Source organism: Hippopotamus amphibius, chromosome 2 (assembly GCF_030028045.1).
Source record: "Hippopotamus amphibius kiboko isolate mHipAmp2 chromosome 2, mHipAmp2.hap2, whole genome shotgun sequence".
Classification (NCBI taxonomy): Eukaryota; Metazoa; Chordata; class Mammalia; order Artiodactyla; family Hippopotamidae; genus Hippopotamus; species Hippopotamus amphibius.
In genome coordinates, this window is record NC_080187.1 from 10,339,813 (window position 1) to 10,351,721 (window position 11,909).

Below are 11,909 nucleotides of genomic sequence, written 5' to 3' on the forward strand. Positions count from 1 at the left end.
CACTCCCCTCTCTAGACTGCCAGGTCCCTCTGCTCCCAGCTGCATCCCCATCACTTCAGCAGCATCCACCTTGGCCCAGCCAGTAGTAAGGACTTGTTACATGGCTGAGCCCATAAGGTGGGTATCATCATCACTGCCATCTTACACCTGAGGAGTCAGAGAGGTTAAGCAATGTGCTCAGAGTCACACAGCTTGCACAGCAGGACAGGATTTGCACGCAGTTCCCTCTGATGCCAAAATGGAGGTTCACTAATTTCCCAGGTGCCCAAAGAGGGAATCTGCGTTGGATGCACAAAAGGGATCAGGCCTGAGAGGAGGAGCTGCCAGGCGCCAGAGCTACAAGATCACCAGGGGATCAGCCATCCTGGACTGGATTCTACTCATAAGGGCTGCAAATTAATTAATTATTTTTAAAAAAAGAATTCCCTGGCAGTCCACTGGTTAGGACTCCTGCTGGGGGGGCTCGGGTTCCATCCCTGGTCGGGGAACAATAAAATAAGGACTGCAGACTCCCCGTGTCAGCACCCAGCAGCACTCCCGTCCCCAGTGCCCACCCCTCACCCCAGCACCCAGCCTGGGGCATCTGGGACGCCCTGGACTGTGCTGCTATACTTCCCTAGGCCACAGGGGACCCACTCAGTCCACAGATTGCTGGCAGTAATAACAAAACAGTAACAAAATAATAACCGTAGGTGGTGCCCATCCTCCTGGCTGAAATAGCTGAAGGATCCCTGGCAATACCCCTGAGGTAGGGACCAAGATCATCCCATTTTATAGGTAAGAAAACTGAGGCCAGAGAGGAGAAGTCACTTGTCTGGGGTCATTCCGCTAACAGAGGGGGCATAGTTTGCCCAGCTCCTACTGTCAATGCCTGGGTGGGAGGGGCTGTTTCCCATGGTCTCCCGGGAGTATTTTGCCTTCAGTGATTACACATTTCATTTCGTATGTGTCAGGAAAAAAGAGCACCAGCCCTTCAAGCCCAAACAGTTCATGGATATTAAAAATGAACATGTTTTTTGAAGCAAGAAAAATCCGAAGTCAGTGAGAACAAGTGGAGATTTTGGTCCTGGGCCCAGAGGGCTGGTGGTGGGTCAGTGCTGAGATGCAGCATCCACGTCCCTCGTCTGCGTCCACACAGCTGGCTGAGGCCCCTAACGAGGGGACGCAGGCACAAGACCCGAACAGGCTTATCGGGGGTGACTCTGTGCGGGGCTGTGGCACTTTGACCTCCATGCTGTCAAGCAGCCATTGTTGCCTGAGGTGTGTTCATGCCGGCTCTGCAGGGAACTGACCTTTAAACATTTTTTTTAATATGGAATTTTTTTTAACTTATTTATTTATTGCTGTGTTGGGTCTTTGCTGCGGTGCTTGGGCTTCTCATTACAGTGGCTTCTCTCGTTGCAGAGCACGGGTTCTAGGCTCATGGGTTTCAGTTGCTGCAGCATGTGGGCTTAGTAGTTGTGGCTCATGGGCTCATGGCGCCCAGGCTTAGTTGCTCCACGGCATGTGGGCTCTTCCCAGACCAGGGCTTGAACCCGTGTCCCCTGCATTGGCAGGCAGATTCTTAACCACTGCGCCACCAGAGAAGTCTGGAAACGGACCTTTAGACTTGACTTCTCTCGCGCGATGGAAGGGAGAACTGGACTTAGAGAGGCTCATGCCCAGGGGCCCTGGCTACTAAGTTGAGGCCTGGGGTTCCAGGACCCGCCCCTGTGCTATTCAGGGGCTGGGAGAGGCTGGACTTACCTGAGGGAGTTTCCCTGGCCTGCAGGGCCACTCCAGACCCTCTGTATCAGTCCTGCACTTGCCCAGGATTTGTTTCTTGTTGTTTGCCTTTCATAATTTTTCTAACTATAGAGGTCACTATACAAAACACTCCAGTATAATATAGTAATAAGAGCTCAAAGAACTTCTGAGCGTTGTGACAGGCTGTGTGACTTTGGGGCACATTATTCAGCTTCTCTGAGCTTCAGCTTCCTCATTTGCAAAGTGGGGACCCCAATACCTCCCTCAGAGGGGCATTTCAAGAGTAAAATGAGATAATGTATGTGTGTCAGTCGGTATTCAACCAGGAAAACAGTATTTCAACAGGGGGAATTAGATCCAGGGAATTAACTACACAGGTGACAGAAGAGTTGAGAAGCCAATTGGGATGAGACCCAGAGATTATCGAAGCAGGCAGCCACTCCCCGCCTGTGTGGGGAGTGCAAAAGAAGGAGCGGGGGTTCACAGGGGCCACCTGGTGGAAGCTGGAACCAAGGAGGGCCCATGCAGGTGGACGTGGGATGGGCAGAGCTGCAGAGGACGCACAGCGACAGGGGAAGAGATACCCTGGCTTCTCCCTTCTCCTACCCTCCTTTCTCCCCTAGTGCCTCCCATTGGCCATTTGAGAGGCCTGGAAAGCTCAGCTGCAGGGCAGGGTCCTGCAACACAGGGCAGAGCAAGAATAACCAGGCATGGATCTGAGGGCGTTTGCACAGGTCTGGGTACAGTGCAGCAGGAGGCGTCCCAGCCCAGTCAGTAAATGTCTGTGATTTCTATTCGTTTCCTTCATATTGTTACCATAGTACATGCTTACTATGTTAGGACGATTTTGGTTGTAACAGAAACTCATTCAAGCCAGATTCAACACGACAAAAGAAGGAATTTAACAGAACACTACCGTGGAGTCTCCTTAAATCCGACAGGCAGGACCACCATAAGGCCTGGATATGTTGCCGGGTCTCCCCCAGGTTCTCCCACTGTCTCCTGCTTCTCTCTGTGAGGGCTGCACCACACTCTTCGTGGCACAAAAGCTCCTCAGCCCACCTGACAGAAGATGCCACCTAACAGCTCACACATTCAGGCTGAACCCAGATTCCTTCGTCCCTTTTCCAAATTCCTGGGGAAGGCATTCTCATTGGCCCAGCTTGAGTACCAGTGCCTGTCCTGATCCAATCAGCTATGGCCAAAGGGGTGGAGTCACACGGCTGCCAGGCGCTGCACCCCACTTGGGTGGGGCACACAGACCGTCCCCCAAACCTGTGTAGAAATTACAGAAAGTCTTAACATGCTCTTCATTGTTTTCTCTTCAGATCTTCTATTTCGGCTGTCCCCACTGTTATGTTTAATATAAATAATGCTTCAGCCCTACCCCGATATTTCCCGCGGATGAATTCCTAGGGGCGGCTCAGCTAATACTGAGAGAGCCTTTTACTGCCCCCCTTGCATAAATGCTCAGTAGCTGGTGGGATGTTCTTAAATGGTTGTTGTGTATGAGGGAAGACTGAACTGAGGGTTTCAGAAGCGAAGGACACCTGGGTCCCGCTGCCGGCCGTCCCCTCTGTAGTTTTATTTTGCTTTTTTTGTATATTTGTTTTAATTAATTATTATTAGATTACCTGATTAATTATTATTCCAGACTCCAGTAGTCCATAATGCAAAATCATATGGACAAATGCTGGGCCTAATTAAATGGACTTTTGCCTCAACTGGGAGAAAAAGAGTTTATTTAACAAGAAAAGAAGGTAAAGCAGTTCGAGGCAGCCAGTAGGGCCATTGTCTTTCCTTCCCAATTTTTATTATGAGTTTTCTAAACAGGAAGGTTGAGAGAATAGCACACTAAACACCTGTATACGCTCCATCTAGATTCAACAGTGATTCATCCTTTTCCCATTTATCTCTTTGTCTCTCTTTCTGGGTCTCTATCTGTCTCTCTCTATATATATACACACATATATAAAATATATATACATATATTATATATAATACATATTAACATGTTAAAATACATAACATGTATATATAAATATATATACATGTATAATATTTTTTCCTGGGCCATTTGGAAGTGAGTGGCAGGTATCATGACCCTTGACCCACAAGCTTCTTTTCATCTCCTAAGAATAAGGACATTCTTCTACACAACTACAATGCCATTATTATCCTAAGAAAATTAACAATGATTCCATAGTTCCGTTAAACATTTCAGAGGAACAAGCTCAAATTTCAGGGCGACTAATTGCCGTTGATAAGCAATTTCAGGGAATAAATAATATCTGTAAAAGTACCCAGCATAGTGCCTGGCACCCAGTAGGAACTTAGTAAAAGTCAGTGTCCCCCTGACACACCTGTTTCCATCACCACCGCTTTTAAAACCACTAAGTAACTGCAACCGGCATGGCTCTATGTGATGCCACATCAGAGCTGCCTGGTCAGACCACCCGTACCCACGACAGGGCTCTCTCAACTCTTCCCCGCAGCCACAAGAGCACACGCTGAAGGCAAGAGGAAAATTGCTGGAAACAAAAGACAGAGTCACAGGGCGCTGAACTTGGCCTCACCAGCCTATGAGTAATGGCACCAGGGAGGGGATTGGTGCCAGCCAGTGCTGCTCAGCCACCACGTGGCAGACAGAGCTGGGCTCCTGGCCGGGGTCCCTCCACTTACCAGGGCAAGAGCAGGTTTTTTTTTTTTAAATTGTTTTCAAAACAGATTTCATGTGGTCCCAAAATGAGCCCATGATTGTAAATTAAAGTGTAATTAGCCTTTACGCTTTTATATTCATTAACTCTTCTCTGTTAATGATGCTAGGCTGGAGCAGAAACCCTGCATTATGAAACCACATCCAGGAAATAAAATAGTGATTTAGATAATGGCCACAATGTATTGCTACTTACACATAATTAAACAAATGCTCCATTTAAACTTGGAAACATGACTGAATGTTGATTAACCCTCGCCCAGCAATTCTGCTCGGAACTGGGGAAGGGGAGGCACCGTGAGCTCGTCCGTAACAAAGTGGCTGGACCAGTCCTGTCTGCCCGCCACAGCGCCAGCCATGCCCACCAGCCATACCTGTGTGGGTTGGGTACAGGTCTCGTGCCAGGGAGTGTGGCCACGGATGGCGATGACCAGGAAAGTTATCCTGGGACCACTTAAGAAACCACCACACTAAGTAAAGTAAGCCAGACACAAAAAGATAAATATCGTATGATTCCACTTATATGAGGTACCTAGAGGAGTCAAATTCACAGAAACAGAAAGGAGAAGGGTGTCCACCGGGGACCAGGAGCTAGTGCTTAATGGGTACAGTGTTTCAGCTTGGGCTGATGAAAGCGTTCTGGAGATGGGTGGTTGTGATGGTTGCACAACAATGTGCATATGCTTAATGCCACTTAACTGTAGTCTTTAAAATGGTTAAATAGTAAATTTCATGTATATTTCACTACAATTTTTAAAGTTTATTTAAAGCATAAAAAAAGGAAAAAGTCAGGAATTCCCTGGTGGTCCAGTGGTTGGGACTTGGTACTTTCACTGCCATAGTCCGGGTTCAGTCCCTGGTTAGGGAACTAAGATCCCACAAGCCATACATGGCCAAAAAAAAAAAAAAAAAAGGGAAAAAGGAAAAAGTCACCACACCCCAGCTCCACTGCCAGTGAGGACAAAACGTCTGGTTTGCCTTCTTGGAGATCAACTCACTCGGTCTAGCAATGGATCTGATGAGATCTGACTCAAGGTTTTATGGAAATTTTTTATATTTTTAAAATTATAATGAAGAATTGCTTAACATGTAAATAATCACACATGTATTGCATAAAAAGTAAAGTTTCTGGTTCTCAAATTCATTCCCAAAGAAGCATCCAATAATTTTCAGTTTCTCATTTTTCTCCATGTGTCTTTTCCAAATAATGTGTTGCCTTGCTGAGTCTCCCAGAAACAGACCCTGAGACAAGAATGCGAGTGCAGGTGGCTGATGTAGGAGGTGATCCCAGGAGAAACAAGAAGGGGGGTGGGAAATAAGGCAAGGAAAGGGAAGACTAAAAAGTGCGTGACCGTATCCGTTATTTATTGCTGAGTAACAAGCTACTCCAAAATCCAGTCTCTTCACACAACAATCTTTATTTGATTATTGATTCCTGTGGGTCAGGAATGCAGACAGCAGGGATGAATGGCCTCTGCTCCACAGTGTCTGGGGCCTCGGCTGGAAAACTCAGAGGCTGGGGCTGCAGTCGCCTGAAAGTTGCCTGCTCGCACATCTGACAGCTGATGCTGGCTGCCTTCAGGGGCCTAGCTGGGGTTGTCAACTGAAATCCCCACGTGTAGTCTCTCCAGGTGGCCTGGGTTCTTGAAACATGGTGGCTAGGTTCCAAGAGCAACCATCGCACACATGAGAGAGAGAGAGAGAAAGAGAGAGAGAAAGCCAGGCAGAATCTATGTTGCCTGTTGGGGCCAGCTTCAGGAGTCACCTCCACCCCCTGTTATGAAGGTCTGCCCAGGTTCAAGGATGGGGGAATGTCAATGACCCATTGTAACTGAGGATGTGGGGGGACTTCCCTGGTGGTGCAGTGGTTAAGAATCTGCCTGCCAATGCAGGGGACACGGGTTCGATCCCTGGTCCAGGAAGATCATCCCACATGCCTCAGAGCAACTAAGCCCATGCACAGCAGCTATTGAGCCCACATGCCACAATTCCTGAAGCCTGCATGCTCTAGGGCCCACGTGCCACAACTACTGAGCCCACGTGCTGCAACTACTGAAGCCCGAGTGCCTAGAGCCCGTGCTCCGCAACAAGAGAAACCACTGCACTGAGAAGCGTGCACACCACCATGGAGAGTGGCCCCCGCTCACCACAGCAAGAGAAAACTAGTTCTCTGCTGGGAGGTAGCCTGTCACCCTGATATTTATCAAGCACTCACTGTGGGTCAGGGGCTGTGCTGAATGCACACATATTATGCCATGTCCTGTGCAGTAGCTACTATTATTGCCCCCATAATAAAGATAAGGAAACTGAGGCTTAGAGAGTACAGGGGCAGAGACAGCCCATCCACCCACCAAACCCCTTCTTTCCTGCTTCCCATACACACAGCTAGAGCACATCTCCCAGCCTCCTTTTGTTTAGGTTGTGGCCATATGACTAAGTTCTCTGCAATGGAATGTGAGCCAAAGTAGGGGTACCCCATCCAGGCTGGGGCTGTGGAACCTCCCTCATTCTCCTGTGTTCCTTCTCCCTCCTGGCCAGAGTCAACACACAGCCTTGGAAAACCACCTGCTGAAAACATCAGGCTCTTCCTCAGCCTGGGTCCCTGAATCACCTCATGGAAGAGACCCCTCCCTCCTATCATGTATCTCATCTCCCCAACCTGGGACTCTTACCTTAGCAACAAACTTCCGTCGCGTTTATCCATTACACATTTGGGTCTGTTTGTCACCACAGCTCAATCTACTCTGATACAAGTGCATAGTATTAGATTGACTCCTCTGAAATTGCCATCACTGCTTTGTAAATCAGTAACGACCAAATGTTAGCAATTTCAGACGATTCAACCTCATACACACAACTCACTCTTTTCACCCCTGCATCATGTTCCACTTGTGGATGTCCGGAACTTATTGAACCACTCCCCTTTTGATGAACATCTGTGTTGTTTCCAATGTTTTGTCCTTACAAATAATGCTGCAAGAAACATTCTCAAGTATTTATCGTTATGAATTTTATGAAGGTGTCCATCAGAGAGATTCCATAAAGCGGGATTGCTGAGGGGGTGCTGCATGTTTAAAAATTTGGTGTGTGCGTGTGCACTTTGACAGCACATATACTAAAACTGGAACAATACAGAGAAGATTAGCACAGCTCCTGCACAAGGATGACACGCACATTAGAGAAGCATTCCATATTTTTATGGATAAGGAATAAACCATGATGGAAAAGAATATGAAAAAGAATACATAGAAGTATGTATATATATAATGTGTACATATGTGCATATACATATTACATGTATACATATATATAAAACTGAGTCACTTTGCTGGACACCAGAAACTAACACAACATTGTAAATCTATACGTCAATAAAAAAATAAATCTTAAAAAAAATTTGCTATGTACTACTCAGATTACTCTCACGCATTTTCTAACGACTGTATATATGGGGGGTGGATGACAAACACTAGTATAGGACTTACTCTGTGCCAGGCCCTATTCTATGTTCTTCACAAATATCAATTTATTTAATCCTCACCACAACCCTGTGAGGTAGGGACTATTATCACCCCCCATTTTACAGATGGGGAAACTGAGGCCAAGAGCGCTAATTGCGCAAGGTCATGCCACTGCTACATGGTGAAGCTGGGGTTTGAGCCCAGGCACCTGGCTCCAGAGTCCCCTCTTCAGAAGCACCAGGTCCTGCAGCATGAGAGAGTGAGGCCTGCCCCGGAGAGGCCCCTCAGATGAAAATGTGGCGACCTGGCCAGCTGGGGAGGCCTGCTCTCTTTCCTCTCAGGAAAAGTGAACAAATGGCAGTCTGGTTACTGCCACGGTGAACACTTAGCTTGCCCTGGGTAAGAGCTGCACGTGCTTATTAGAAGAATGAACTAAGGTATCTACCATGATTATTTTTGTAATCTGGTCAGTTAGTAAACAGTGACTGCTTTCAAATTGAAAAAAAAAGAAAAGACAATGAGGGACTTCCCTTGGTGGTCCAGTGGGTAAGACTCCACGCTCCCAATGCAGGGGGCCCAGGTTCGATCCCCAGTCCGGGAACTAGATCTCACATACATGCCGCAACTAAAGATCCCACATGCCACAACAAAGACCCGGTGCAGGTAAAATAAATAAATACATAAATTTTTTTAAAAAGACTATTAAGCACGAGTAACTCGCAGGAATCTTCTCCCTGATTTCCTTTATTCTTACGCAGACTTCTGGCTCTATTTGTTTATTGGTCCCTGGAGTCAGACCAAGCTGAGCATAGCCAGTAGCCATGTGCCCTTCTCTGAGCCTTTGTTCTTTTGTCTAAAAAGCGGGGATCATAACAGAACTTACCTCAAAGTTTGCAAGAATGACATGAGAGCAAAGTAAGTGAAAGCACCACAATTTCAGCCATTTACTCAAGAATTTCTAGAGCCCCTCCTGTGAGCCCTAGGGCAGCTGTGGGTGCCCCTCCCCCACAGTGAAAACCCCTCTGCCCCACCCCACGTCCAGCCAGGTTACAGGGTGGCCCCGGGAGGCCAGCTCAGGCTGCCGAGCAGGGTTCCACAGTGAACACTGATGACCGTGGTGACCAGGGAGACCTCTAACCCAACAACCTGATGAGTGGTAACTGGGGATTTTAAGGGGACCCCTGGCCCAGGCGGGGACAGGAGCCGCTGCTTTGAGGAGGCAGTACTTAAGGGGTGAGGTATGTTCTGGGCAGAGGTGGCAGCCCGTGGAAAGGCCCAGAGATGAGAGAGGAGGACCTTGGAGTCATCTTAAGGAGGATGGAGCATATCCCAATGGCAACGGGGTTTAGAGGTATCCCTCTGGCCACCTTGTAGAGAATGGACCAGAGAGGCTGAGCCTGGAGACAAGCATGAACTCAGGAACTAGGTTTCTGTTTGTGCCTTCTGTTCACACTACGAGTACTAACATGAATACCAATTTTAAAGTGAACAAGACCATCCTTCTTTTTTTTTTTTTTTTGGCCATGCTGTGTGGCATGTGGGATCTCAGTTCCTGACCATGGATTGAACCTGCATCCCCTGCATGGGAAGCTTGGAGTCTTAACCATTGGAAGTCCACGGAAGTCCCAAGACCATCCTCCTTAATAGTAGGAGTTACCCTTTAGAAATCAAAACCTAAAAATCAGCCTGAAGTGCAGGCAAAATAAAAACCTCCCTCTTTCAGGTGTGTGTCCTGGGCTCACATCTGCACAAGCCTTTTCATTCGTCTGGAGGGCATCCCACCTAACTCCACCTGTTTCAGTCCTCCCCCCATGACACCCCCTGCAGGAAGTCCTCCATGATTCACTGGCTGGCAGTGGCCTCACTTTCTCTGAGCTGCCAGCCAAGTCTCTTACTGGGTTCATCCAAGGCTGGACACATTCACCCACGTGTGTTGTAGTCACTCGTGGGTCAGCTCATCTCCACCTCCCTCCTCCACCCTCAGCCTCCCCCCAGGGCCCTGCAGAGAATCAGTGCTCCGTACTGGTGGCAGCATCTAGCCTCTTCTCTGTCTTACTTTTCTCCCTGTGTTCCTGGCACCCCGTGGCCTTCATTCATTTGTTCATTCATTCACTCATCCATTTGCCAAGCATGTATTGAGCGCTGCTCTGCTCCAAGCCTGTGCCAGGTGCTGGTTACACCGTGATGAGTCAGGAGACTCAGCCCAGCGTCTCAGAGCTCACAGTCTGCTGGGGGAGGTGGAGCAGCCATCAGGCAGGCGTGGGGAGGCGCTGGGCAGGGAGAAGCCCAGTCGGGGAGGAGGAAGGGAGGGGAGATTCAGGAAGGGAGATGTTTCCCAAAATGCCTTCCTGTATGGTTCCTGTATGTGAGGTTGGAAAGCGAGGGTGAAGCAGTGACCTTTACTCTCTGAAGGTCATAGCAGTCAGACCCAGAGTGCCCGGGGGGTCCAGCTTGTCCTCACTCTCCTCGTCTCTGCGCCCAGCACCACGTCCTGCCTGCTGGCCCCGCCGATCAACGGCAGCCCCCGGCCCACCTCCAGAGGCTCAGCTGAGAACCCCCAGAGGCCGTAATTCCCAAAGGCCCTGGACAGGCCTGGCTTCACAGATTGCCTGATGGAGGCTATTCCTCTGACCTTCCAATGCTCCTTGGGGACTTTCACCTCCCCAGCTCCTCCCACTATCATGGCAGACCTCATTCCCGTGATAAATCCATATCCCATAACACCCACAGGGCTCTGCCTCCTGGACCAGCGCTGCCTGATACAGTCATTGGCAGTGGCGATGCTTCCAGGGGCATCTGGCGTCACTGCTCCAATCTAAGTAGATTTAGAGGCATTTTAATGACCATGCTAGTCCACGGCATGCAATTGTGAAGCAGTCACTTAAATGATCGCCTTTCCGGAATTCGCTGGTGGCGCAGTGGTTAAGAATCCGCCTGCCAATGCAGGGGACACAGGTTCGATCCCTGCTCCAGGAAGATCCCACATGCCACAGAGCAGCTGAGTCGGTGCGCCACATCTACTGAGCCTGTGCTCTAGAGCCTGTGAGCCCCAACTACTGAAGCCCGTGCTCCGAAGCCACTGCAATGAGAAGTACCACAACAAAGAGTAGCCCCTGTGCGCCACAACTAGAGAAAGCCCACGAGCAGCAAAGACCTAATGCAGCCAATAAATAAATAAAGTTATTTTTAAAAAAATGATCACTTTTCAACCCCTGGAGTCAAGGTCTATAGAAGGCTCTGGGTGACCAAGCAGCTGCTGGCATAGAACGAGACTGGAAATAAAGAGCATCAGGACCGTGGGGCTGCTCGGTTGCTTCTAAGTGCGCCGGCAAACTTAGAAAAAAAGATGAGCTCAGGGTCTTGAATTCCCAGTCGAGGTCGGAGTGATGAACAGAGGTTATCCCGGTGCTTGGAGAAGCTCTAGTGGCTGAGGAATAATGATCTTCCTCAAGACCATCTCCCGCCTCTCGCTGCTTCTTGATCTATAACCAGACTCGAGACTCAGCAAGTTTCAAAATATCAGGTACAAGGTGTGACCCATGAGGAGGCATCACACACACCAAAGAGCTGCAAATTGCTGTCAACTTATACGAGCAGGGACACGTGTATGGGAATTGACACTAAGCGTGATGCATGATAATGGAGGAAGTATAACGTGTTGAAGGGGGTGGATGCACGAAGCAGAGATCCTGGACCCCTCGTGTTAGCTCAAGCTAATGGGAACGGCTCTAAAGGGCTGCTCAGTTGGTTCATTGAAAGCTGGTCCCAAGGTAGCCTACACTGACTGAAGCTGAGATGCCAGGATTCCTTTAGCAGAACGTAGACAAAAGAAAGTATCCAAAAGACTCAAGAGAGTGTTCAAATGCTGAGTGAACTTTTTTTTTTCCCCCCTTCGGCTGCACCATGCAGCTTGTGGGATCTTAGTTTCCCCACCAGGGATCAAACTCAGACGCTCAGCAGTGAGAACATGGACTCCTAACCACTGG

General features: G+C 48.7%; 1 non-coding gene across 1 annotated transcript; it reads left to right on the forward strand.

Moving 5' to 3' along the window:
- Window positions 1-7,555: 7,555 nt before the first annotated feature.
- Window positions 7,556-7,660, forward strand: LOC130847055 (U6 spliceosomal RNA). Its single transcript, XR_009051850.1, has one exon. It is a non-coding gene; the product is annotated as a U6 spliceosomal RNA (small nuclear RNA).
- Window positions 7,661-11,909: the final 4,249 nt, after the last annotated feature.